General features: G+C 43.6%; 1 protein-coding gene and 1 long non-coding RNA gene across 12 annotated transcripts in view; one reads left to right on the top strand and one right to left on the bottom strand.

Moving 5' to 3' along the window:
• CTNND2 (catenin delta 2) overlaps positions 1–27,468 on the top strand; it is a 913,511-nt gene that overhangs the window by 579,497 nt on the left and 306,546 nt on the right. The gene's annotated exons all lie outside the window — the stretch shown is intronic.
• The window catches only part of LOC102154851, a 51,837-nt gene continuing 39,328 nt past the window's right edge, over positions 14,960–27,468 (bottom strand). For 2 of the 3 annotated variants that reach the window (XR_005383655.1, XR_005383654.1), the window contains exon 7: positions 14,960–15,283. This is a non-coding gene — a long non-coding RNA (uncharacterized LOC102154851). The remainder of the gene's footprint in view (positions 15,284–27,468) is intronic. The other variant, XR_005383653.1, reaches the window with a different exon arrangement.

Genomic DNA, 27,468 nt, shown 5'->3' on the forward strand with positions numbered 1-27,468 from the left:
TGCACATAGGGAGGAAGTTAACCAGTATGGGAGATGCAGACATGTGAAGGGGACTGGAGGTGGGGGGAGGCAGGACAGGACACCATCAGGGGGTGCAGTGTGTGAGACTGTGCATGCTCAGAAGGGCTTGGGGCTGGAGGAGGAAAGATTAGATTTCTTGGGTCTCCCGTCTTCAAGATCAGATGTGGGAGGGCAGTGCTGTGAGCCAACCTCCATGTTTAAAATCCCTTGGCCAATGACCACAATGCTTGTGTGTGTGTATGTGTGTGTGTGTGTGTGTGTGTGTGTGTGTGTGTGTATTTCTGCACCATCTCTGAAGCAAAGCAGTCTGTTACCTCGGATTTCCATCATTTCTTTTTCCACTGTATTCCTTTCCAGGTTTTACGAACTTCTTACAATACCAACTTCATATTTTTATTACATCATTATCAAAATGTCTTGTGTCGAAACGGCCATAATTTTGGATCTCTTTTGCAGTGATTACAGGACTTTCCTAATGGCAGTAAGCGCTGGCATGATGGAAAAGGTTGTAATGTTAGCAGTAAATCACAGCTGCTTGTCCCTGGCTTGACGACTGTTGCGTAAGCCTTTGAAGATGTGTCCCATCGTCGCTGTCCCCTGGGCAAAGCAGGGAGGGGAACCGGGTGACAGGCCAGCCAGCATCCATGGTATGAGCACGGTAGGCCTTCTGCAGAGTGCAGTACTGACTTGACGTAACAGTCTTTATTATCCTACATGACATCTGTGAGTGACAAAAACAGAGGAGTAAATACCTTTTCCATGCAGTAACATATGTTGTAGAAAATCACAATTTTCAAAATATTATCCATTTTTAGATCAATTTTTCTGATAGCTCAATCCATTACCATTTTAGTGTTATGTGACACATATTTGAAAGATAATGAAACTGATTTTTAGGATGATTGTTGACCCCTGCATTTATTTGAGGAAAAAAAGGGATCGTAGATGTGAATTTTCACAGGGAAGATATAATTTACTGCATGAGACTTAGAGGCATCTTCATTTCATCAAACTGAAAGATAGATTGCTTGAAACTATGTTAAATTCTGTTTCTTTCATCTTCAGAACTGATGCCACTTGACAGAATTTTCAAAGATCAAAGAGTGCCTTTTTTTTTAGTTTCACTTCGAGATACTTTTCCATTTCATTTCTCGGGCTGATTAAACGTTCAGTGTTGTGTACTATTTTTTCCACCCACAGAGGTTTTTTTAGTGTCATAACTCAGTCACTAGTTTAGCTGAGGGTGACAGTATTTAGCTAAACAACAACAACAACAACAACAAAAACCTAGCAAGGAACAAACAAAAACTGAAGTGACTCTTCTTACGTGAGCAGAAGTGAAATATATTAATATTCCCCCTAAAAACTCTTTTCCTGCCAAAGCTGTCAACTGAATTTACAAAACTAAATGAAAAAGATGCGTAAAATGTTCTGTTTGAACATGAATGTGGCTTCCTTTTGAAATTTGCTTCTCCTGTAATTGGACCATGCCAGTTGAATGTGATTTAGCATGCCCGAGACTGAGAAGCCTGAATAGCCACTCGGTGCAGAGCAGTGCGAGCCATTTCAGATTCGAGTAGTGCTCGAAAGGATCAGGGTCAGTGTGTGTATGTGGGGGGGGGGGGGTGGCCGGCGGGGGGGGGCGGGCATCAGACCTGACAGCTCTGTGGAAATAAGAAACACACTACCATGTCGCAGTGAAATATGATTTACAAAAGTATTCTCGATCATCAATTGAAGAAGAGCCAAATGATTAGAAGTTAAATATAACTGTGGACTTAATCTGTGATTCGTCACACAAAAATAATTTGCAAATAGCTTGGCAGGATTACTTTTAAATAGCATATCCATTGAAAATACATTTTAATGTACAAATATTAATTTTGCATACTCTTAAAATTATGGTTTTCAGGATGCCTGGATGGCTCAGTGGTCAAACATCTGCCTTTGGCTCAGGCCGTGACCGCGGGGTCCAGGGATCAAGTCCCACATTGGGCCCCCTGCGGGGAACCTGGTTATCCCTCTGCCTGTGTCTCTGCCTCTCTCTGTGCCTCTCATGAATAAATAAATAAATTATTTTTTAAAAAGTATGGTTGATCATAAAGAAATCGATGTAAGTATTTAACTTTCTTTATTTGACAGATACTTATCAAGCATCAGCCATGGACCTGGCATTGTTCCAGGTATTGGAAAATAGACACAGTTTCTCTTCTTTTGGAGCTTACTTTGTAGTCTGGGGAAAGTGATATTAAAGAAATACAAGAAGAGAGAATGTTCTGAAGGAAATAAACCAAGATAAGGAGGTTGAGAATGAAGAGGTTTACTACTTTACACAAGGTGGTAGGGGAAAGGCATTCCATGGAAGTGACATTTGAATAGAGGCCCAGGAAAGAGGTGGTGTCATCCAGCAGGTATCTGGGAGAGGAGTCTTTGAGCTGAAGGGATGCGGGGGTGCAAGAGTCCAGAGGCACAATCTGGTTGGATAGAGTTTATTGATGGTGGAACCTGTAGGATTTGCCGATGAATTGCATTTGGGGTTTTAGAAAAAGAGAGAAGGCAAGGACAATTGGAGTGGTTTTTGTCCTGAGTGGCTGAGAAGAGCAGGATTCTATTTGCTGAGATGAGAAATTCTAGGAGATGTAGGGTAAGAGGCAGGGGCAGTGGATAGGTGGAAGCAGTTTGGGGCTGGTGCATTTTGAGATACTAGTTTATATCCAAGTAGAGATGGGAAATTAGAGTTGGGGTAGGTTGGACAGGAAGAGAAAACTTGGGGAGTCAACAGCATGTGAATCCCAAGAGACTAGAGACACTGCTAGCAAACAAGAGAAGATGCCCAGGAGCCAGCTCTCAGCTTGTAAAAGCTTTGAGGAGATGAGAATCCAACCAAGAAAACCAAGAAAACCAAGAAGGTGCCCAGAGTAAAGGAGGAGACCCAGGAGTATGCTGTGTTCTGGAAGGCAAGAGAAGAAAGTAACGAAGGGAAGAGGAAGTAATCTTGAGTGCCATGTGTTGCAGGCAGGACCAGTAGGATGAGGACTGAGAATCAACCATTTGATCTTGCAGCATGAGGTGCAGGGAGATGAAGTGCTAAACTCTTACTTCTTAGATTCACCAAAATATAGGTAAGGCACACAAACATCAAGGTAAAATTCAGAGACAGTAGAGTGTGCAGTTACAAGTGAGTATGTGAGCTACCTTGGCGTAGACCTCAGGTCACCTGGGTCCTGGCTGGCATGACCTTGGACTAGTTATTTAATCTATTTGTGATTCAGTTTGGTCAAATATAAAATGAGGGTATTAACAGCCCTTACTTCTTTATTCTCAAGTATAGGATTTCTGCGAGGAATAATTAAGTTATATAAATAATGCAAAATACTTAAAACAATGCCTGGCATTATCTACGTGTTTGCTATAATTATCAATACTATTATCATTATGGGCATTTCTAGGGATTCTGCCTAAAGGAGGGCAAAGAAAATGAAACAATACCCACAGGGGGGCATGGGTCAAGAGTGTGTATGTGTGTATTCTTGCTGTGTTTTATTTCAGACAAGAGGTTTTACAGCATGTTTTAATGCTGGTGGGAATGGCCCCCAAAGAAGGATTAAAAATTAGTGGTGCAGGGGAGAGAGGGGATAATTGTAGGTATGGTTCTTGCATATGGTAGAAGGGATGGATTTAGTGGAATCAAAGGAAACTGGGACACTTTATCCATTTTAGTGGAAGGAAAGGCAGAGTAGATGAGTACAGACGTAGTTGGGTTGGAAAATCTGCTGAAGAGAGGGAGACTGCTTTTGTTCTGTCACTGAGAAAAAAAGCCAGGTTTTCAGCTAAGCATGAGAAGGAAGTCTAGAAGCTTCCTAGACAGGAAGCTGAGTGATCAAGGAGCACAGACTGGAGAATAGAGGGAGAAAAGAAGAAAAGTTCAAAAGCTATGTATTTTTTTTTTTTTTTTGCTCAGCTACAAAAATCTGTCGTTCCCTGAATTTTCTGTTTCCTATAAATATATATCTTCATATATATTAAAAGTACTTTAAAACATTTTTTAAAGATTTTATTTATTTATTTGATAAAGAGATCATGAGAGAGAGAGAGAGAGCGTACAAGCAGGAGGGAGGAGGAGAGGGAGAAGCAGACTCTCTACTGAGCAGGGAGCCCGACTCAGGCCTGGATCCCAGAACCCTCGGATCGTGACCCAAGCCAAAGGGAAAACGCTTAACTGACTGAGCCACTCAGACGCCCCTGTATATTAAAAATACTTTTAAATGAAAATAGTATTAATTAGAATTTCTCAGTTACTTGTCTAAGTTGTGCTAACAAGGAGAATTCTAAAATAAAAGCTGCCTTGATACCCATTTTTGTGATGAAAGTGAAATGCAAAAAAAAAATCAACAGTATATAATTATTTATAAATTAGTATTTTAGAATCATGGAGTATAAAATAATTTAAGGTCTCCACTAATCTCTAAATTGTACCATCTTTAAACTAGTAAAATGATAGCAAAAAAACTATACTCCTCTATTAAAGAGATTGCTATATGGGATCATCCCTTTATCTGTTCTACTTTTTAATAGCTCAGTGTGGTATAAAGAGGACCATAATTTTGAAAACATTTAACTGATGCATTCCATTCCCGGTGAACACTCAGCTAACTAGGGATGCCTGTTTTTTACTTAGAGTTCTCATTGTGATTGCAACTGACCAGAAAAACTGGGAAATTAGAATTAATAATTATTTGTGTCTATTAATACAAATATTTAACTAGATGTCATGTATTTTAATGTTTTCATTTTCATTCAAATTTCCATTAAACAGTCGATCACATTTAGTATTGTATGATCCATGCAGTATTTTGGACGTACTTATACTAAAAATTAACCAATCGTTTATCTGAAATTCACATTTATCTGAGTGCCCTGTCCTGCGTTTTATCTGGCAACCCTTCGAGCCACTCTGGTTGCCTCCTCCCACAGGACAGCCAAGCCATTTGTTTCTTCTGGGGGAGAAGGGACCCAGAACGAGGAGATCATTTCAAACCATCCTTTCAAAATGATTAGTGGATTTGGGTATGCCAGCAAGATTCTTTGCTTTTAAAAAGCCAGACTGTGATGCAGGAGGGGTGAGAAGACTCCTGGGGTCACCAAACCACAGTTTGGAGATGGACCGGAGAGCAGGCAGGAATCCAAAGAGAAACCAAAAGTGGATTTCCTGAATTTTCAAAAGAAGTTTAAAGATCAAGCAGAAATCTGAGAGGGGACAAGACTGGGGTTTGCTTGCTGTTTGCTTAGACCCATGAAGAGTGCCCAGGAGGCTCCACTGCCTCGAGATGCAGCCAGGGTGAGTAGCAGTGAGACATGAAGCCTCCAGGAAGGGGTTGGTGGCAGCTCCCATGTGAAATCCTGGCAGGACCCAAGCCCTTGGGTAGGAAAGTGTCATGGTAGCAAGGGGCCTCCGCTTCCCTTCGGCCTGCAGGACATCCAGATGTTTCCACCACATTCCTGCGACGGGGCCCAGAGTATCAGAGCTTGGAAGAGGGTATCAGGACCAGGATGGCAGAGAGGGCTGTGAACCTTGTTGCTGGAGCCTTGTACTGCCCCGACCTGAGTCGTGTGGAGCTCGGAGCCTGCCGAGGCCAGTGAGACAGTAGCCCTGCTTCCTGCCCGTGATGCAGGGCAGGAGATGCTCTGAACAACAGGGGCACTTCCCTCTTGGGAGCAGAGTTGACTCTAACAGGAAAACCACTAGACTGAAAAGATAGAAGAAAGTTTGAGGCCCAGCAAATAGAAGCACTGGGACAAATGGGAGTTTGTTTAGAGGACAAAAGCCCTCACATGTGTGCAGCAAGGTCAGGAGTATGTGGACTTCCACCTGCTGTGGTAGCACGTGATCAGGACAAAGGAGCTGAGAGCCAAGGGCACTATCAGGGCACCATAACTCTCCACCAAGGAGGTGGTGGGAAGCTGATTGTATTGGTATTTGACAATGGAGAAGACGTTGTTCTGGAAGGATAAAGTGCCAGGCAGAAATTCACTTATCAGAAACTCCAAGTCTGAAAAAGGCGAGTCGTTCAGGGTAGTGTGGGAGGATTTGAGTATGTGTGTGTGTGTGTGTGTGTGTGTGTGTGTGTGTGAGAGAGAGAGAGAGAGAGAGAGAGGAAGATAGGGTAAGAGGGGCCTGGAGGGACCCTGCTGGGACCAGTCGTGGGGAAAAGTCAGAGAGAGAGAGAAAGCTGAAGTCTGGACCCTGCACATCCGAGAGCGGGGGGCTCTGCTCGTGAAGTAAAGGCTGACTCCGCAGGTGTCATGAGCGCAGATTGACAGAATCAGAACTGAGTTGTAGGAAGATTACAGTGATTAGAACACGTAGGACGGAGTGAAGGGATGGATCCATGAGCTGTCACAAAAGATGACTTTGGGGTTTTGAACCTTAGAAAACAATGTTATAAATAGAAGCAATGAAGGCAGAAGGAGAAATTAAGTTTGAGGGGAAGATAAGGATTCACTTTTGATGTGTCAAATATGATGTAGCGATTCAGTAAATCAACGAGGATGTTTTGAACACCTACTAGGCACCAGGTGTGGCTCAGTGCTGGAGTTAGAGTGAGCAAGGTACTGACAGCATCCGGACTGCACCGGAGCAGGAACCCCATCAGGAGTCCGTCCAGCCACTCGCCAGCACAGGACGTCACCCATTGGAAGGGCTCAAATGTTTGTTAATGAAGAGAGATACGAATAGACTGGCACAACCAAATGGAAAGGTCTAAGCAATTACACGTGTTGCCTGGATTTGCATCAGTTTTAATTACTTATGATTACCGTTGCCTTGAATGAAGCTACATTTATTTTTCTAAATAAAAGTGAGACCAACACATATTTTTTTAATTTAAATTCAATTAGCTGACATACCAACATGTATTTTTAAAAGTAACCTAGACTTCACATTGCATGTAGTGAAGAATTTCAAGTTTGTAATTAAAGGATCCTGGGGAGAAGAGAGCCTATATTCCCTAAATCAGAATTAGCAAACTACAAACTACAGGTCAAGTCCAGACCACAACCCGTTTTTTAAATAAAGTTTTATTGTAACACAGCCATGCTCACTTGTTTATGCATTATCCCTGGTTACTCTTGCACCACAACAAAGAAAGGAGTAATTGGGAGAGACTGTCTAAGAAATCGACTGTCTGACACTTTAAAGAAAGTTTGCTGACCCCTGCTCCTAAACTGGTATGTGATAAGTTACAAGTAGGTTTGTACACTCAGTGGATTGACAGCTTTCTTAAAAAGAGAAAATGTGATTGTAATCTAAGCAGAGGGTAATGGTGCTTAGACATACAATTTAAAACACTAATTACACATCTGTACAGTAATTAAAACAAAGCCTTTAATAGGCAGCATGATGAATCCAGTGTAATGAATGTACTTAAAAGGAATACTCTTTTTTATTCTGAAAAATCTTCTATAATTCACATTTTATTTTAATTCACATTTTTGTGTGAATCTTTTATAATTCACACAAACTACTGATGTCTTCTATGGAATCATGATTTTTTTCCCTTGAAAATTGTTTGGTGAGCACTAGTTAAAATGAGCATAAAATGTTCCCATTAAACAATGAATTAATATAATGCAAATTATTGTCAGTAAGAGCATATTTAAAAAAATACTAGTTGATAGTGCTCAACTAGTTGAGCTTCCCTCAGCCCCTTGGCGCACTCTCTCTCGCTCTCTCTCTCTCTCTCTCTCTCTTTTTTTTTTTTTTGGACAACACATCTGTTACAAGAGTGGATCTCACATGGTCTGTCTCACGCTGGAGATAAGAGTGCTTCCCTTCCAGCAGGTTGCCCCCACGATTTGGCCTCTGCTTTGTGTTCCATGCCCACGAACACACATATACATGCACCAACACACAGAAGCACAGCCACATGTGTGCACACACAGGCACACGTGCACACATCCCTTTGCTGTTTGGGTGTGATTGGGGGCGTACCCCTCTGATCTCTCACTTCATTACTTAAAAGCAGAGAAAGGTGGATACGGAAATAATTACTCTAGCTGTGAGGACTAATTTGACCCTGGAGTCCTCCTGATAGAGGACTCTGGAGGTGGTTCAGAAAAGAAGCTTTGAGATCACACTTGGAGCAAAGCAGCCTCATTTAACTGGCCAGGTCTTCAGGTGACAGTGGTCAGGTCGCTGTGCATCTCCCAGCACCCTGGTCAAACTTCTTCCAGGCTGCAGAGGGGAGCCCACGCTCAGACCACGAGCCTTCTCGTAGAGTGACACACAAAAAGGAAACAGAGTCCCCTGTGAAGGTGGCAGTCTGCAGTTTCAAGGCAGGATATGGGAGTTGTCACTCAGGACAGAGGACTGAATGGTATGAACTGAAGGTCGCACTTGGCTCTCTGTGCCTTTCGTGTGACACAATGCAAGCCAAAACCTTTGAGGTATTTTGGCATTTTCGACTCAACAACATGGTAAAAGACCAAAGCATGGAGCGGTCCTGTGTGTACATGTTCATATAAAAGCACACCCCATCCATTTTAAAACTAGACGTGCCTTGCCTCCTGGGGCCCGAGTTGAACCTGTGCATTCTGAAAAGATAGCAGATCAAGAAAGCTAAATTCTCTCTGTTTCCAAGGCAACTGAATGACAAATAGCTTGATTCTTAATCCAATGGATGATATGATGATTCTGGTACATTTTCAATTAAAACATGACTATAGGAGAACAGACATCCCCAAGCCCGTCCCATGCTGGCCCAAGGAGCCTATTCTCCTAATAGTCTTCCTAGAAGATGCCCAACAGCATTGACAGAACATTGATTCAGCCACTGATCTGCTGCAGAAAATGAGGGCAGAAAAAATGTGGAGAGAATATGAGGACGACCGGCCCCGTGCGCTCACGCTGATTTTCGGGCCTGGTCCCAGCGTCCCAGGGGCCTCACCTCATCAGCTGACGTTCTCTGGAGGAAATGCGCCGCTGGAGGACAGAGGAGACTAGGGGGCCAGGGGGGCTTCAGATGAGACGTTTCCCCGAGCCCTGAAGGCAGAGGGGACCTTGACGGCCGCGGGGCCTGCTCCGAGGAGGGCTGCCTCAGCCCCGTGGCGCGGCCGCCCCGGCAGGACGGGAGCCCGAGGCCGGGAGCCCGAGGCCGGTGCCGAGCTTCGGGAGGCCTCCGTTCTAGGAAGTGCGGGTGTTTTCTTGCAGGCGGGGGGGGGGGGGGGGGGGGGGTACCCGTCACATCTGGGGGTAGGAGTGGAGCAGGGAGGGTAGAAGGAGGAGGAGATGAGGCGAAGAGGCATCTCCTAACCCACAGGCGCCGAGCCCCCGAGAGCAGCTGGGTCCAGCCGGAGTCCTGGGCGGTGGGGCTGGCGGCGGCCCTGCCCGCGCCACAGTGTCGCCTCCCGGGCGCCCCGGCCGCTCGCTTCTACGGCAGACAGGAGGCTCCTCTTTCGGTCACGGCGGTGCGCGTGCTCATCCCCCGGCGACCATCACCGCCTTCCCGTCACACCCAAGACCAGGTCTGACGTCTCCACAGGTGCCCGCCAGGCTGCCCGTCGCCTGCCTGCCTGGCTCTCGTGTCGCCCGTGTCATCCGCTCCTGCCTCCTGCGCACCGTGGGCCAGCCCTGGCGGCCCTCTCGGCGCCCTGCCTGGCCAGCGGGGGTCCCCCAGAGGCCTTCCCAGGGACACAGGCCCCCGCCTTAGACACACGCCCTGGCTCTCGCCTGGCCGACCCTACTTGTCTCTCCTGTGTGCACAGAGAACCTGTCCTTGTCCCTCATCACCGCCTGGCCTTCGGAATTGGATTCTTTTGAAACGAAGCCTGGCACCTTTAATCTTTCCTTCTTGACGCCATACCTTGTGCATCAGGTGTGTGCTTCCTGCTGGGGTGGGACGGTCTGCAGCATCTCTATTCCTAAAGTCTGTGGCCAGCTCATGGCAGGTACTGAGGAACATTTGTGGCAGAAGGGACAGTGGCAGAGAGGCCACTGAGCACGAGGGAGATGCAAACATCACAAACAAGTGGTTCAATAGGATGTGGTAAAGGAGCAGCCGCGGCCACGAGGGCACATGGAACCCTCCCCGAGGGAGAACATGCAGGTGGGTGACACGGGGGCACACGTAAGAAGCTAACACAGTATTAGCCTGAAAACTGAGCCAGCACCCTTTATACTGCATGCAAGGAGGGGCCGGAGGAGAGAAAAGGGGCCAAGCACAGGTGTCAGGAGGCAGGAGTGGGGAGATGGATGCTGTGATCGCATTCTGGCTTTGCCCCTCCCTTGCTGCATGATCCTGGGGCACCCACTCAAATGCTGTGTGTGCCGGGTTCCTCATCCATCAGGTAGGGATGATGATGATAGTACCTGGCCCATCGAGCAGTTATGACGATGAAAGTTAGTGTTTGAAATGTGCTCAGAGCTGTGCCTTGTCTGCGTTAAGAGCTGCTGTTAAATCATCAGCACTGAGAAGGAGCAAAGGCAGGGAGGGAGGTGACCAGGGCCAGCAAACATAGGCACCAGACATGCTTGTAGGTCTGCTGACTGGTGGCTGAGTGCACGGGATGCTGAAACTCATTCATTCATTTGTTCATTCATTCACTTGGCAAACACATGGCCCCAGCATACTGCAAGGAAGTAGGGCTACAGGGGTTCCGAAACTCATTCTTGCCCTCACAGTGTGGGCTGGTGGGGAAAGCATAGAGATGCTCAGCAGATGGAGAGAATGGCTGGTTGCATGAGACATGTTGAAAAAGAGGACGGGATTTCTGACCTCTATGGACAGGAGGAGACAAATTCACCTGCCAAGAACAGAATTGACTAAAGTCATGGGGGGAGGGGCAGGATTGGAAGAAGAGGGGGTGATGTGTCTATTGACAAGGTATGGAGAGTAGTTTGAGAGCTGAGACTCCTGCCTCTCCCTTGCAAGGAACCCTCCCTCCCACCACTACTCCTTGCCACTCTGCTCATTGTAAGTTAATAACCCTTTCAAAAGCCTAATTTTATATTTGCAGTTTCATATTTTTTGTAGAGGGACCCAGAATTATTATGTAAGTTTAGATCCACAACATCCTAGATTTACCTGGGGATGGGACTGTACTCCTGAGCAGCTTGAGGGACAAGAGAAGGAAGCCAAGCCTGGGTGGCAAGGAAGTGGTGGTGTGTAGGGGGCGTCTGGCCGTATTTATGTGTGCACATGCTTCATGGGAAGAAGGCCAATTTAAAAAAATTCTAAAATTGTGTGTTCAGCATTTCACAAACTATTTTAATAAAGTATTAATCCTCAGTGACCAGCAGGTCAGGTACCATTATCCTCATTTTAGAAAGAACAGTGAGGGGGTACTTGGGTGGTTTAGTGGTTGAGCATCTGCCTTGGGCTCAGGTTGTGATCCCGGGGTCCTGGGATTGAGCCCCGCATCGGGCTCCCCTCTGGGAGCCTGCTTCTCCCTCTGCCTGGGTCTCTGCCTCTTGCTGTAGGTCTCTCATGAATAAATAAAACCTTGTAAAAAATACTGAAAGAAAGGAAAGAAAGAAAGAAAGAAAGAAAGAAAGAAAGAAAGAAAGAAAGAAAGAAAGAAAGAAAGAAAGAAAGAACAGTGAGATAGAAGATCTCCTGAGTAGCTAACCTAAGATTGCTGTAACAAGTAGAAAGAGAATGTGATGTTCTGCACCGGATCCAGGAGAGGGGCGGGCGCCATTGTGCTTCTCTGCAGACTGCCCTGCTTCAGGTAGAGGCCTAGAACCCCGAGGAGGAAGGCGGTGGTGTGGTCGTTGTGAGCAGGACGCGCCCTGTTCAGTGCCAGCTCAGGAGCAGGGGAAATCTCAAGAATGGAGTCTAAACCTTCAAGGATTCCAAGAAGAATTTCTGTTCAAATCCTCTAGCTCTTTAGATGCTAGAATGATGTCTAGAAGTAGAGGAAATAGTTTAAATGATACCTATCACTCAAGAGATTCTTCATTTAGACTGGATTCTGAATATAAGGTAACATCTTAATTTGGGATATATGAACACAGTCTCTTTAAAAATCCCTGGGGCCACTTGGTTTTTAGATTTTAGAAAAGTTGGGATCCCTGGGTGGCGCAGCAGTTTGGAGCCTGCCTTTGGCCCAAGGCGCGATCCTGGAGACCCGGGATCGAATCCCACGTCGGGCTCCCGGTGCATGGAGCCTGCTTCTCCCTCTGCCTGTGTCTCTGCGCCTCTCTCTCTCTCTCTCTCTCTCTCTCTCTCTCTGTGACTATCATAAATAAATAAAAATTAAAAAAAAAAAGATTTTAGAAAAGTAGTAACTGTAGTTAATAAGACCCTGAACTGGATCTGAGGATTCATTTAATAAAACACATGAATATATCTACAGGAAAATGAATGACTCTTCACACCAAGAAACAAAAACTCAGTATTTTCTATCTTTGTGGACTTCAAAATTATGAAGGCAGCATTGTGGTCTGATGTAAAATCATTATGTACTGTATTTCAAAGACCTGGAAACTTATTTTAAAAACATAATATTAGTTTAAATATAAATTTGACTCAATCAGTGTGGATGACTTGGTCAAAGGATCAAAAACCATATCCTTTCTTTAACATTATATGTATTCATCTGACTTCTCTGCATGTACACAAAGCAGCGGTGGAATAATGATTGTTAAGTGTTTTTCTTTAGTGTGGCTTTTAAATATTTTGCTTTTAGTGGTGAGTGATTATTAAATTGACAAACTGTCTTTTGTGGGAAAAAAAAAAAGAGAGAGAGAGAGAGAATGTGAAGCCATTTTGGTCCTGTTGCCATCTTCACCCTCCTGATGGAAACTAAGAGGCACCAGGAGAAATGCTTTCTTGAAGTATGTTCCTGAGTAAGAAGGAGTGGCAGTCATTGTGGTGTGACCAGCAGATAAATACTAATGGCTAACATCCATTGAAGGTTTACTCTGTGCCTGGCACACCTTTCAGCGATTTGCATCTATTACATCACTCATTCCTCCCAACAACCCATCAGAATGAGTCATTTTGTCATCCACATTTTCTAGAAGGAGGAAACTACAGATGGATGACTTATGCAGGGCCACAGAGTTATTTTTGGACAAGTTCTGGAGTTCATAGAGGCCATCTGCTTCCAGAGCCACACCCATCGCCACCATGCTGGGCTGTCCCTCCTGGGGAAATTGTACCAACAAGATTGAATAATTAGGAATTGCCTTTATTAGGAATTGACTGAGGTTAAGAGTTACAATGGACCGTCACCAACCTATTATGGTTCAGCTCACAATTTTTCGACTTTTTGATGCTGTGAAAGCAATACCCATTCAGATTTTGAATTTGGATCTTTTCCCAGGCTAGCACTATGCAGGACGATCCTCTCATGATGCTGGGCAGCAAGCCACAGCTTCTAGTCAGCCATGCGATCACGAAGAACAGCAGCCCCTATGCTGACAACCTGCTGTCCCCACACAACCATTCTGGTTTTTTCAGGTTCAGTTCAGTGTTCAGTAAATTATACGAGATAGTCAACACTTTTTTTTGTAAAATAGGCTTTCTGTTATTGGATTTTGCGCAACCAGTGTAAGGCTAATATAAGTGTTCTGACAACTTTAAGGTAGGCTGGGCTAAGCTGTGGTGTCCAGTCAGTTAGGTATATTAAACACTTTGTCAGCTTTCAATTTATGCTGGGTTTATCGTGACATAACCCCATCATGAGAAGATCTGTCATCCTTTTACCCACACCAGTCACAACTTATATCCCTAATGCCAAACTGAAGTTCAGGTCAGCTGTATTTTTGAAAACCTGCTAAATACCAGGTACTACCCTAAGCATTGCATGGAAAAGAAAGGAAGTTTCTGGAACATTCCCTTGGCTTCAGGATGTTCACAATCTTGAAGAGAAAAGCTGCAAATGAAACACGGTAACACATACTACCAGCTGAAGATTGAGTAATTAAGATAGTATGTTCAACCAGGGCTCGGAGCACCTGGGGGGCTCAGTGGTTAAGCATCTGCCTTTGGCCTAGGGTGTGATCCCAGGGTCCTGGGATCGAGTCCCACATTGGGTTCACTGTGGAGAGCCTGCTTCTCCCTCTGCCTATGTCTCTCATGAATAAATAAATAAAAATCTTAAGAAACAAAACAAAACAAACAAAACCAGGGCTCAAAGTAGCCATCCCTGCAAGGCAAACACTCAAAGAGAACTCCTTGGAGCACAAAAGATGAGGTACAGGGGTTTCTGGAGAGAAGGGGCATCTGGAGTGGCCTTCCTGACTCCTTTCTACATTGTCGAAATCTGCCAACTGACTCCTCATGAAGCAGGTGGCATAAGCTGGGCATTTTCATCTCCTTCATTTGCCCACATTTTTCACCCTGCTGCTATCAATAGTTCAAAGCAGCTTCACAGAGCTGGGATGCCGAGGCCACATTTGTGCTGGTGTGGTGACCCTTTAACATGGTTTCTTCTCCACTGTCAGTAGGAAGCAAGTGGAGAATCAGTGGAGCACCTGGGGAGTCTTTGCTTTCCTCTGCTGCCTTTCTCTCATTTATCCTGAAGCTGGTGAGCTGCTTGTTCTCACATTTAATATGTATAGGATTTATTGTGCGCCTCCAGCATTGCCCTGAAGAAGGCTGTGCACCACCATTCCTTTCTCTCCCCCCATGAAAGTAAGTAGCACAAGGGGTGGACTGTGGGGTGCGCAAAAACAATGTCTTTGAAACAAGCACACATACCTCCAGGATTTCAACCAAGGGGAGCCCCAGGGGAAGAACAGCCATCTCCAGGTAAGTGGTGTTCCCTCTGATTAGGGGTGACAGTCATATCCAGGTGCAAGGAAGGCACCCCTTACCCTGAGAAATACAACCCCACCCCTTTACCCTCCCAGGTGAGAGGAGACAGGCCAGTCTTTGGGGAAAGTGTTTTCTCAAAACGACGGAGAACAGCTACCAACTAGTTACAAAGCAAAAGCCAGGCACACAAACCTCAGAAAGTTAAATGTAGTGTCGATTTCTGATTCAACAAGAATCAAATTTCCTATATGAGACCCAGCTACAAGTGCACTAAAGATCCGGCTCCCACACGCCTACTTCGGATATTCCCTGGCCTCCTCTGATTTGACCAGTTTTGCCCAAGGATGCGTTCAGTCGTTCAATGTTGAAGCCAAGACCGAATAGAACATAACAGGTCAGTAAAGGATGAGCGTGTTCCAGGGAGAAGTGTCATTTCCATAGAGAGATGATAGGAAAATCTAGGACAGTTGAGTTTCCAAAGCAGAATCCGTGCCTTTTTCCTAGGGGTTGAGAGAGAAGAAGAGGATGAGCCTTCCACTGGACATGCATGTGATTTTAATATAAAAAATGCAGCATTTTAGGACTGAAACTAAAGTGTTTTAACCCACTCCCTGTCCTTCTGCAAACTGCCCTGTATTGTAGTGCTCAGCAAAGTGTTAAGGGTTTAGATGTATCATGATTTCTTCTGTCTCAGTGAAACTTCAAGGAATAAAAGTGCTTTATATTTTTTGAAGTGTTGAAGAAGAGCAGAAAGAAGGAAAGGTCATAAAGTTTGAGGAATTCCTTTAAAAAAAAAGCCACTGTGATTGTTTGTGTTAAATTTTTAAAACGATACAAACCCTCCATGGTCCACAGTCCCCATGTAGTCTGGGAACCACAGGCTTGGGAATCTATCATGTGTACTCCCAGTTTGGGAATCTATTGTATTTCTTCCCAGTTTGGGCCACTCCAGTTGAGAGGACCAAAGCAGTTTCTGTTTGCTGGACCCTAGATAAAGGAACAGGTGTGGGAGGACCGTGTACTAAGAATGGAGTTCCTGTTGGGTTATTTTCTTCTCCTGCCCCACCAACATCTTCTGTGCTCTCTGACCTCACGGGGAGACTGTGCTGCTCCTGACCCCCTGCCTGAGAACAGCGTTCCCTCCTGCTCTCCATCTTCAGGGCGGCCCCCTTGTGGGGATGGGACAAGAGTTGGGCCTCTCAGAAGTGGAGTTGCCCGGCAGAGAGTGGCGTGGTACTAAAGCTGCCAGATGAAATTCCGGACGTCCAGTTAAATTTGAATTTCAGGTGAACAATGGACACGACATGCTTCCTTGGCTCATTTGGAATTGGGAGTCCAAAAAACTCAAGTTCTGCCTCAATTCTGCTACTTGAAGCTTGTGACTTCACCTTGCCAAGCCTCATTTTCTTCATCTGCAAAATGGGGGTGACGGTATCGAGGTCTTAGCTTGTTGAGATTAATATTTGAGATCAAATATTTGAGAAGAGTTTGGAATATACTTGCAAATGATAGGGATGCTATCCCTATCATGCTACCCATGATGATACATGGGTGATAGGGAAGCTTTCCTAAGTTGAGCAGTGAAATGGTACATTTAGACAAAACAATGCAGAAAAGTCCAAACCCTAAGAATTGGCAGGTAAACAAAATACAGTTGACCCTTGAACACCATGGATTTGAGCTGTGTGGGTCTACTTAAAGGCAGATTTTATTTCAATAAATACAACATGTAACTATAAAGTATTTTCCTTAGATCTTCTCAAGAACATTTTCTCTGTCTTACTTTATTGTGAGAATACGGTATATGATACATATAACATACAAAATGTGTCTTAATTGATTGTTTATGTGATTGGTAAGGCTTCCCGTCAATAGTAAGGTATTAGTAGTTAAGTTTCTGGTTAAGTCAGAAATTGTGCATGGATTCTCAACTGCGGAGAGGTTGGCAACCCTAGCCCCAACTAGGGTTCAGAGTTCAATTATAGATAATAAGGGAAGAAAAGAGACAAGTAGAAAGACAATCTGGAGAGTTGACTGGGAACTGGCTTACATGCATCACTATCATTTTGTCCACTAATAGAACAACTCACTGAAAAGATTCTCCTCAAGTCATATCCAGGGTGAGCATTTATACATTTGTACCACAAGAATTTCTGTGCACTGATGATAGCAAGGTGACCCAATTAAATGCATTCATCAAGTGTGTTCTAGTAAGTGACCAAACACCAGGCACAGTTCTAAAGGGTTAACCAAATACAACTAATTTTAATTCTCAGAAAACACTGTGAAGTATATCATTAGCTCGATTTCACAGCTAAGAACACTGAGGCATGATGCATCTATGACGTCCTGAGCATCATCCAGACTATATCGTGAAGCTGGGGTTCAAAGTTATAGCCCGTGCCTTGAAGTGTATCTTCTGTACTGACTGTGCCGATAACGCATAATCAATGGCAAAGTTCCTCTTAGGAAACATGTTTGTAGGTACAGTTGCCAGAAACCTGGCAACCTGGATCATAGAATTAATGGGACTAGCTCAATGAGAAACATAACTAAATGAGAGATAATCCAATTATTTAGACATTTTTTTAAAGCAAAGCATGAAGAATTTAGGAGAAAAGGAATTTTACTTTCCAGATGTACACACTAATTTCCAAGCTTCAGCATCTAATTGTGGAACAAAAGACAACCATCCATTTCCTGATGATTTCATTATTGTTTAAAATTTGTTATACTTGTAGGTAAGGCATGAGTTTTGATGACTAGGTGGGGTTACAGCAGCCTAGTTCCTTATGGAAAATTTGCTAGCTCTGAAATGCAGTGTCATTTGGAGAAAGGGAAGAGAGGGAGCCTTGTAAGGCTGCACTCACTGCTCTTATACTTTATTAGCTAACTTGTCCAGTATGTAGGGTGCTAATTGGTATCCTAACATTAGGACAATGGAGTTTTCATTTACTTTCAGTTATTGCTGTGAATTTTGAGGTGAGAATAACTGAAGATGTGATCCTTGGCACATTTGTTAGATGGTGGCAGGAAGAATAAATTTCTGCATCCTGGGATAAAATCCAAACTCATGCCTTCTTTGGCCTATCATTTCCTTGCCCCTGCGCCTCCCACTCAAATCTTCTGGGACAGGGGTTCTGAAACTCAGTCTCCCACCCTCCTCTCACATGCTTCACAGTTACAGTAGATGCCGGAGCTTCTGTCTATATGGGGTCCATGTATCCGTATTTACCATATAGATATTGCAATTGAAAAGCGCCTAAACATTTAATTTAACATATTCATTAAGAATTACTTTTAAAGTCATAATAACAAACCCATTACATACTGATACAAATATTTCATTTAAAATAATTACTTTGATGGTGGCTACACTTGTGAGCATTACATAAAGTATCGACTTACCCAGTCGCTGTGTGGTACACCTGAGACAAACGGAACATTGTGTGTCAAATATACTTCAATTAAAATAGTAAAAGTAAAATAACGCTTTTTCCAAATATGCTCTTTTATAATTTTGCAAATCTCTAGTGTCTAGCTCAATGGAAGACAACAGCATTCTCATATCTGCTTCCTCGTTCAGCCAGTTGAAAGATATTTTGTTCAAAGTGTATGAAGAAATTCTGGCCTCACCCAGATATGTAGTTGGAAGAGGAGGAGGAGTATTTTCACAGCTCTCTGGATGATTGTAGATATTCTTTTGTACTACACAAAACTCTAAGTTGTAGTTTCTTGAAGCCTAGTCAAAATAAACAACTTCAAAATACAGCAGTGAACTTTCTGAGCAAGGTCTGTCGCTTACAATCTGTTGCTCTGTCTTGACTAGATTTTGAATGCTTTGAATAAACCTTGTACCCTCCGGGGGTCTCGCCGTATACTGTGCTGAGTTATATAGATCTTCCACATGTTGATACATTTTGCTCCATGCTCTATTTTTATATTCACTCAATATATTTGTTAGTATTTGTTAGTATTACCAACGATCTCATCGGAAAGTCTTCAAGCACCAGGGCATTATTAAATGTGAGTTTTCCTGTCTTCTCATGTTTTTCACGAAAGTGGAAACTTTATCACTGGCAGCAAATACTGTAAATCCCCAAGCCTAAATGACCATAGTTTGTCAGTCTTTCAAGTAAAATTAGTGCCCCGTGAAATAGGCAGGTAGTCCATTTCACAACTCAACACACGCGCAAGTGCTCTTCCAGGAGAGCCCTGGAAGACCAAGTGTTTTATGTGTAATTTCCATTTGATCACCTAGAATATTAAAAGGATATGCAATCAAGGGCCAACCTTTAATAAAATTAATAATTTTTACAGCTATGTCAAGGACATTCTTAATTGGAAGTGGCTTTTTTTTTTTAAGTGTGAGTGTGTGATGGTGAAGAATATATCGGCTAAGAGAGCAGTTTGATCTCACGATCTTGATGCCTTCTAAGATTCCAGCAGTTTTACCTGTCACTGCTTCCACAGCTTCAGTGCAAATGTCAACAAAGTGAAAGTGCATCTAGCATCTCCGTATCATTATGAAAATCAGCTTAACTGTGTAGATGTCTGGGAGAAGTCCAGCGATCCAGACTTTAGGAACTGCTGCTCTAGATTAGCCCTGGTCTGTGCTGTTCTCTGACTGCTTTGGGCATGAGGGGAATTTCATAGAACAACTCACAACACTGCCCTAGGACATTTATTTTTCCCAAACACCACATATTTCTTTGAGTTGGTGTTTACCTCTGCTTAGTGCCTAAAGAAAATGGCAGTTATGTTTTGTGTTCAGTTTGCATAATTCCTCTTTGAATAACAAGGAAATGTTAGAACTGTTGGTGACTTTCTCACTGAGCTGCTTGCTACAGATTAAGAATAAATACAAACTTCGAAATGTCTTCAGAATTTAATTTTTACTTGTGCACAGCGTGATCTACAATTTTAATGTCTTGGAGCAATAGCAATGCTTTCTTTGCATTATAAAAGAAATAGTACAAAATGTGCAGCCAAGCATGTCGGATTTGTTTATGAGTCATTTTATTTTAAATAACACATCTGATAAATTAGATAAAAGTAAGGTCCTTTGGGACTTTTTGTAAACATGGTCTCGTCTAAAAATAAAGTGAATTATTTTATTCAAGTTTCTATTTCCATGAAGTGTGCCCTAATGAATATGTTAAACTCTACAGTGTAGCCCACGGGAATTGTGTGAGAGCCACCTGTGTGACCATGTCCCCACCTGGAAGGGTGTCAGGACAGGCCCTCCAAAGGACATGAGCAGAGTGGTTATGAACTTGGGTTTTAGAATCTCAGAGATTTGGGTTTGTGCTGCTGTTTATTGTGTGGGTGACCTTAGACTAAGTACTTAATTTTTTAAGGCTTAGTTTTCACAGCTTTAAAATGGGGTAACATCTGTATGAACCCCTAACTCTAGGTGACTCCATAGCTGCGTAAGCATTCAGTGACTATAGGTGTGTAAGGGGTTTGGGCTCCTTGGCCAGTACTTAGTGTATTATTTTGCTCGGGCCACCAAAGCTCAGGACCAGAAACTGAGCGGCATGTCCCGTGAAAATACGCCGTCTCATAGTTTCAGAGGCAGGAAGTCTGCGGTCAAGGTGTTGGCAAGTTCATACCCTTCCTGAGGTACTCAGGGAGGATCTGTGGCAGGGCTCTTGGGTAGTTTGGGTAGCTCCTTGGCTTGTGGCAGCAAACCCCAGACTGCACGCGGCAGTCTCCCCCTCGTGGATACCCATGCACAACTGCCCATTATTAGAAGGACCCCCAGCCAGTCATAGTGGGTGAGGGGCCCAACCTGTTCCAGGATGCCCTCATCTTGACTCTGTGTTTGCAATGTTTCTGTTTCCCGGAAGGGCACATTCTGAAGAACCAGGGGTTGGGACTTCAACATCTGTATTTTGGAGGGATACAGCTCAACCCGTAACATTTAGCAAACCCTCAACAAACGTAGGATTCTTTTCTATTGTCATTCTGTTGTCATGTTGCAGTGCAGACAACTCTTAAATGGTGAGTAGGAGAAGTTGGAACTAATTCTCAGGTTTCTGGTTTGGACAGCTGGGTAGATAGGTCATGCTTGCCATGAGCCAAGATAGGAATTGAAAAGAAAGAGCAGGGTCTGTGGTGGCTGTGGGGAGTAGGAGTCAGAGTGTGCTTTTTTTTTTTTTTTAACTTAGGGAAAGTTCGTATATCTGGTTGGTGTATCAAGTAAAAATTGTAAACTGAAGCCTTGGGGGAAAACATGGAATTAAGACATGGTTTTGCCAGTCATTGGAAAGCAAATATTTTATCTGTATATTCCATATGCATGCTTTCACTCATCCCACAGACATTCACCACCTGCCTATTTTGTGCCAGGTATTCAGGAAATTTTTGTTCCAAGTTATCAGATATTTAGGAGGTTTGGAAAGCTGACAAGTCATAAAACTAGAATTTTTTGGGGGGAAAAAATGAACAGACTAGTCTGACAGTAGCTACAGGGGAATTCAATGTGGAGAGATAGGTTGGAGCCACATAGAGGAGGATTAGGGTTTTTGTCCTTTCTTTTTTCTTTCTTTCTTCTTCTTTTTTTTTTTTTTTTTTTTTTTAGTTAAATATCTATTTTTCCTAAAGGCAGTGGAAAACAATTGAGGGCTTTGAGCAAAAAACTGGCATGTGCCAGGCTATGTTTTAGGAAGACTAATCTGGGAATAATTGTGTAATGGACTGGAAGTGGTGGACACTGGCACAGGGAACTCAGAGGATGATGAGCTTCCCCCATAAGAGCGGTAAAACCTGGGGCCAGTGACTAGGAGAAAACTCACGGAGGAAATTGTGTTCTTATGTAGAGACAACATGACTGTGAGAGGACAGTCACCATCTACTACAAGATTTGTAACCTAGGTCAATGGGAAAATGTGGTTTTACTAGAAAAAAATATAAAGAGAAATTCAGAGGGGAAATGATTTGTGGGAAAAAATGGCTCTTGGGGTTACATGGCTTGTGTCAAGTTGCCAGCAGGTGCCAACGGAGGAAATCTCGAGATGGTGGTGAACCTGGGTCAGGAGCGGTGACATAGTTGCAGGAGAGCACTTTTCACCAACCAGGTAACATTTCCATTCCCTGCAGATGGCTAATACCCAATTACTTTATCTTAGCTTCTCTGCAGGTATCCTGCTTCTTTCTCCCCAGTAGCTTACTCTGTCAAGACTAATGTAGGTGAAATATTAATTCTCTAGGACTCTGCTAAAATCAACAGTTTAATTAAACTTCACACAACCAGCTGCCATCCCATGTCCCTTGTTAGAAGCCTAGTGTATCCTGCTTTGCTATATTAAGTTAAAGAAACAACTAAAGTTACTTTCTGTTAAAACCACAAGGATCCTGGGATCCCTGGGTGGCGCAGTGGTTTACCGCCTGCCTTTGGCCCAGGGCGCGATCCTGGAGACCCGGGATCGAATCCCATATCGGGCTCCTGGTGCATGGAGCCTGCTTCTCCCTCTGCCTATGTCTCTGCGCCTCTCTCTCTCTCTATCTCTCTCTCTGTGTGACTATCATAAATAAATAAAAATTAAAAAAAAACCATAAGGATCCTTTAAAAGAAAAAAACCCGATTTTGATTCATCTCTTAATATAAAAGGGATCTGAGCATGAGACTCAGACCAAAGCACCAGGTCACCTTCAGAGATCATGTAGAAGGACTGATAATGGGGAAAAACAGGGGTTCTCAATGAAATATATCCTTTTATACAATCATTTTATAGTTTTTTAAAGGCCTTATCAGAAGTTAATGATAGTTACATTCAGGATTATTTACTCATATGATACCATGAAACTAGAGGTATTTATTCATATGAGGTCAATTATATATGGATAAAACATTCTCAGTATAAAAGTCATAGATAGGATACCTCTATTTTTAACTCTTTGAGGAACCTCCACACAGTTTTCCAGAGTGGCTGCACCAGTTCACATTCCCACCAACAGTGTAAGAGGGTTCCCTTTTCTCCGCATCCTCTCCAACATTTGTGGTTTCCTGCCTTGTTAATTTTCCCCATTCTCACTGGTGTGAGGTGGTATCTCATTGTGGTTTTGATCTGTATTTCCCTGATGGCAAGTGATGTGGAGCATTTTTTCATGTATCTGTTGGCCATTTGTAGGTCTTCTTTGGAGAAATGCCTGTTTATGTCTTCTGCCCATTTCTTGATTGGATTATTTGTTTGTTGGGTGTTGAGTTTGGTAAGTTCTTTATAGATTTTGGGCTAGTATCTGATACAGCATTTGCAAATATCTTCTCTCATTCTGTAGGTTGCCTTTTTGTTCTGTTAATGATGTACTATATGTTGGCAAATTGAATTTAAATTTTAAAAGTGATGGTATTTAAAGGAATAAAAACATGGGGGAAGTAGAAATGGTGAAAAGCAATCATTTTTATTGTTAAAATGGAAAATGAGTACAGAATGCAGTCTCTCATCGTGTGAGCGGCAAATCTTAAGTGCTGAGAGGACACAACTATGTGTGTATTCAGTGTAGCTCTTTTTGTGGAATGAGCCCCCTGCTACATAGCTCACATGTAGTTCTCAACAAAATTCAAAACCTACTTTCTTCTCATTTAGCTTAAAATACAGTTTAAGGGACATAGAGTGCCCAGCCAGCTCAGTGGGTAAAGCATGCAACTCTGCAACTCTTGATCTCAGGGTTGTGAGTTCAAGCCCCATATTGGGTGTGGAGCTTACTTAGAAAACAAAACATATATGTAAAATTTAAGAGATGGGATGCAAATTTAAATTATATATGTAGTGACAATGGGGGAAAATTACTACAAATTAATATTATGAATGTAAAAATGGAGATACTCTCTAGGAGCATGCCGTAGATAGACATCCCTCAGTTTATGTGTCCAAAGTAGTAGCTTCTTTCCTTCTGAAAAATAATGTCCCTACATACTCTCTCCATTTGGTTTTCAGGGTGATTTGAAGGTTATCTAGGTAATTTGGTGGGGACAGGTGACTTGGGGACCCTACTCTTCTGCCATCTTGCCCCTTTCTCTCCATTTGGTTTTAATGGGAGTGGCCATTTTCTGAGGCCACACGGTCACAGTGATTTTCCAGTGGTGACCAGTCGTAGTATCGCACACTCTGGAGACCACACCAGGGCTCAGCACCCACCAAGACAGAGACCCTGAGAGCTCTCTCCTGACCCTTTTGAGCTTGGAACCAAAGAGGATGGTCTACATTGCCCTCTGGTGGTGAAGAATAAGAAGCCAGCGCTAAGAGTGGCCTTGGCGGAGATGAGAAGCAGAGACAAGACCAAGAAAGAGGAGTCCTAGGGCTCCTTCTGAGCCTGCTCTTCCATAGGTTATAGACACCCATGGGCTCCAATAGAGCTGCTGTTCTTTGCTTGTTGCTTTTTCTTCTTGTATTGCTGTTATTTGCATCCAAAGGATTTTGACTAATAGAAAGAATGCCTCAGAAATTTGATCTGTGGGAGAATGTCTCTGTACTCGTGATGCAGAGTTTGGTTTTGATGGTGAGGAAATTGCCCTATGAATTACTTCCCCAGGCCTCAACTTTTTTCTTGTAGCCAAATTTACTATGATGATATGCATGCTCATTACAAAGTGCAGAATGTTTTCATTTGTGCTACTAGATAGTTGCTCTTTCATTGAGAGATAACACCAGAGCCTGAAGTCAGGATGACCATTTGAGTGACGATATAAAAGTTGTAATGTATTTTGTGCCTGTCATGGACATGTGATGATCCCTTGCAGGGTCGTGTCAGGTACTGTGTTCGTGCTCTGGATGCCAAGAAGAAGAAAGGGTCTGCCTTGAGGCACCCAGAGCCATGGAAACAAATGGCAGGAGGAGGATCAGCTGAGGCCTATGCTGGTGATGTGCAGACATTGGTGGGGACACAGCTCAGGGGGAGGGCAGGCTACAGAAGCTTGCAGCCAAGGGGGAAGAAACTGGAGCTGAGGCTGGTGGATTGTCTGTAGCTACACAAGGGAAGCATTAAGCACAAAGGCATGTGGTGACTTGTGGGGCCATAGAGCAGGAAGAATGTGGTGTAAGAAGCAGAACGGACAATTTGAAGGGGGAAAGAAAAGCCTCCGGTATAGAGGATAAAGAAGTTGAATTAAAGCTATATCTTAACAACTGTTTTATGACTTTTAATTTATATTCTAATTCTAAATATGAAAGTAGACTATTACTAAAAGAATATACATCTTAGTAAACATTTTCTGAAAAAATAGCACAACCACAATTTTTTAGTTCAATTGTGTCTTGTTAACTCCTCCCAGTAACTGAATGTGGAGTATGTGATCTGACATTTTATCATGGATTTGACATAGAATCATAAAGGTCACTGAGAGGCGGGGAGAACTTCCGGTGTCATTCTTCCCCACTTCATTGCTTTACCCCGAAAGAGAGGGAGACACAGAGAGATGGTATGTGTTCTTCCCATGTTCAAGTTCCCATGGAGGCTAGTCTAGACTAGTGATTTTTAAACTGCAGATTTCGACCAATTAGGTAAAGGTCATGAAATTCAGCTTTGTAAAACAGTGAGTGTTGAGAGAGAGAGCATATAGCAGAATGAGGATGGCAGATTATATCATGTGTAGGAAGAATTAATTTTTATGGCCTGTTTGTTCATTTATATATCCAATAACTATCTAGTAAAGATAGATGACCATAGGTATATGCATGCACATGCATGTGTCTCTGGCTGCCAAGTAAAATGTATTATTTTACCATAGGTTGCAAGAAAAAAGGGTTGGGAAAAAATGGTGGCCAGAGTCCCAGTGGAACTGTGGTCAGCTGACCACTCAGCTTCTGGGCAAACATCAGGCCTCTCAGGAGTCCAGGCTGATGTTCAGCCCGCGGTGAACCCTGACCACCATCAAGCTGGCATCTCTTCACTCCGCCAGCCCTGATTTACCTCCAGCCTTCCCCCCTTCTGCTTACTTGGTGGACCCTGTCCTTTCTTCTCCTCCTTTCCCCAGGCAACCTTGTGGATTCCTTGATGTTCTCTCATCTCTAGCTGTGTCCTGAGTTTGGACCCCTAATTGCAGAACCTGAGACAAAGACTTGGGTGCAGGTGGTGTATTTAGGAGCTGATCCCGGAAAGCAGGGAGAGTGAGACAAGGAAGGAGGGAAGAACAGCCTAAGGGTCCACCATCAAGGTCACTGCCAAAAGCATGGTGTGAAGCCTTGATCTGCTGGTCATTCTCAGCAGCATGAGCAGTACCTGCCCTAGTGGTCGGGGGCAGGGTTGGGGGGTGGCCTGTGTTTACCACCAGATTCCAGTGGCTGCAGGTTGCCTGGGGAAACTTTAACTTATAACTTTAACTTATAAGTGGCATGGTTTTGGGGAAGGCCCTAGGCACAGAGCTTCAGGATCATGGAGCTACTCACATGCTCATCTAAGCTCACAGGGATTTGTCCCCTACAGCAGAGGATGAAATCAGAGGTGGCCTTGAGGCACCAAAAACTTTCTGCTGTGCACTCTTTAGCACCCATAATGTCTCCCACACAATTAGGATTTCTGTGCTTTCCACCTAGTAAAATAAGAATGGCCAGAGTGCAATCAGGATCCTGAATCCTAACTCAGCCTGTTCCACCCACTACCCCTTACTGCCACCGCCACAGATTCGAGCTTACAGATTTTGGGGTATATTTTTCTTTCATTATACTAATTTATCTGATATTCCCTTGAGTGCCCTTGTTTTGTCTTGTGGAAAACTGTATTTACAAGTGAAAATTATTTGGTTTCTACCTGGGAAAACTATTCTTTCTATCTCATTTCAATTATTTATTTTTCTTTGAAGAATGCTGAACATAAAGGGTCATTTACATTCCCGGCTTCTCATAGCTGATCACTTCAGGATTCCAGTAGTAAAGGCAGCCTGGAAATTATGGATGCTGCTGGCAAGCAGGGTAGAGCGCCAGGAGTCCCAGTCCTTCATACCAAAGAGGCCTGTGTTCTGATGGGCTTTCCCAGAGCACTCATACATCAGGCTTGTCTCCTGAAATGAGGACTCAAACACAAGTGTTTTCATAACTGTCGGAAGATTTTAGTGCCTTAGAGTCTGTCTCTGCTTTTGATGAGGTTTTAACGTTTTCCTCTTCCCTTGGTGGAATGTAGAGGTACAAAATCCTAATTATAGACTTTTCAGATTTGTAAACAAATCTATGCCATGCACAATTGTCCAGAGCTTACTTTTTTAGACATAGATTGGTTTACTTGTCTGTGTATAATGCAGAAGCAGGGGAGTCGTGTTGTCCCTGCTAACCTTCTCTCTTGTAACAAGCTGATATCTTACGCTGATTTCTGTGGTGGATGTAAAAATAAGCATTTTGCCATCCACTTGGATCCTGGATCATCAAAATAAGGGTTCTCTTTTGGAGGGACCAGCCTCTCTTCTCATTGTATTCGTCCTACACCATGTAGATGACAGCTTAGGAGCTTGAAAGCAGGTGTTACATCTGTCCCACCCAGGGGCCATCCCTGCCTTGCTGTCCCTGGCAGGCGGCATCCTGCTGGAGGGAAGCGTCTGTGTCTTAGTGGTGCTCCAGAACCCAGCACAAGGCCTGGCAAGGAAGAGGGATGCTTCCACCCTCAGCAGCAGGTGAAATTACAGCATCCCCGACATTCCCAAGTAACCCTTCTACCTTACAGCATAGACGCCGCTATCGTTTTACATTTGCTT

The sequence above is a fragment of the Canis lupus genome, chromosome 34 (assembly GCF_011100685.1).
Source record: "Canis lupus familiaris isolate Mischka breed German Shepherd chromosome 34, alternate assembly UU_Cfam_GSD_1.0, whole genome shotgun sequence".
NCBI lineage: Eukaryota > Metazoa > Chordata > Mammalia > Carnivora > Canidae > Canis > Canis lupus.